The sequence below is a fragment of the Myiozetetes cayanensis genome, unplaced genomic scaffold (assembly GCF_022539395.1).
Source record: "Myiozetetes cayanensis isolate MyiCay16 unplaced genomic scaffold, myiCay2020 scf19, whole genome shotgun sequence".
NCBI classification, from domain to species: domain Eukaryota; kingdom Metazoa; phylum Chordata; class Aves; order Passeriformes; family Tyrannidae; genus Myiozetetes; species Myiozetetes cayanensis.
The window spans coordinates 3,228,329-3,229,759 of NW_026087400.1; positions in this window are offsets into that span (position 1 = coordinate 3,228,329).

Here is a 1,431-nt window from a genome sequence, read left to right on the forward strand (position 1 = left end):
CTGTCACCCTCAGCTCAGCAGCACAGGGCTACCAGCAAAGTCAGAAACAGGTGGCTAAAGGCATCCTAGTGACTGGGTTAACCTTTCAGGTGCAGCTCTGCCACACCTACATAAAAATCCTCAAGGGAAGGAAAAGTGTAGCTGGAGCAAAAAGGAGCCACTGAGCTTGCTGTTTCCAAGAGGCCACGCAGCTCCAGGGTCATTCATCCTTTAGTACCAACAATACACTTCCTCAGCCCTCTGGTTCTCCAGAGTTCCTTAGTTACTGACTGCAAAAAAACCTTAATTTTTTAAAGAACCCTAATATTTCAGCAGGGGAGGCTTTTCCTCTTTGAATCCAAGCAGAGAAGTTTGAGGCTGGTGCTCTTTGAAACACTCCCACAGAGACTCCAGCTGTTCTGCAATGGCATCCCTTGAGCATCACACTTTTTAGAATTCCTGCAGAAACATAATCCCTCAGGTACAATAAGTGTTCATCTTGGAATTTAGCTCTCTTAGGACTTTCTCCCTCTGTTACCTCCCCCAGTTTAGGAGTAAAACAGCAATTGCTTGACATTCTCTGGCAAGGATGAGATGGCACCTCTAACCATCCCCTCAGCTAGAGTCTGACACCCCAAGATGGAGCTCCTTCTCTTCTCCACCCAAAAAGCTGAATAAAAGGCCACACACTCTAAGAACACTTCTCTAATAGTATCCAAATTCAGAGGAAATGAAAGCAAGTGTTTGCCATAACCCCCAAACAAGAAAGTTTGTCCTACCTGGACACATTAATTCTAAGTTTTCCTTTTTTTTCCTTCTGTTCTGAACAGCACAGCAGCAGCAGGCAGCCCTGCTGACGTGTGTCCCAGCAAGATACAAAGGTAAGAAATCAGAGCACAATACTGAGGTAAGAAATAATTATTACATTTTTAATCTAAATGTGACTTCACAACACTGGCAGTTTTGTCCTCTGGCACATTTGAGCACTTGGGCTATATTTAACTCTGCTTGCAGCCCAGACTGGCCAGAGACGCTGATGTCTCTGTAGCCAAGAGACCTGCGCTGGCAGGAGCTGGGGCAGCAGCTCACAGCAAGTCATTTGTCAGTTTAATGGCTCCCCAAATAGAAGGGCTTCAGCTATAAAACAGCAAGAAGGTTCAGTGCTCTAATGTACACAGAGAACTACTTTAAAGCATGGGCAAGATTTATATTGTTCATCCAAACAGCACGAGAAAGGTTCGACCCGCGCTGAGCTGGCTTGCAGGAGCCTCACATTAGTTAATACAATTCAAGCTTAATGCAGAATAAAAGGCTAAAAAACATACACTCGAAAAAAAACACTTAGTGTACAAAGACAAGGCAGCTCTGCCAGATGCACACATCTGTAGGGTCAGCCTTCACCAAAAACTCTTCTGCAGGAAAGGGCCTCAGCCCACTAGCCAGAGACAGAGA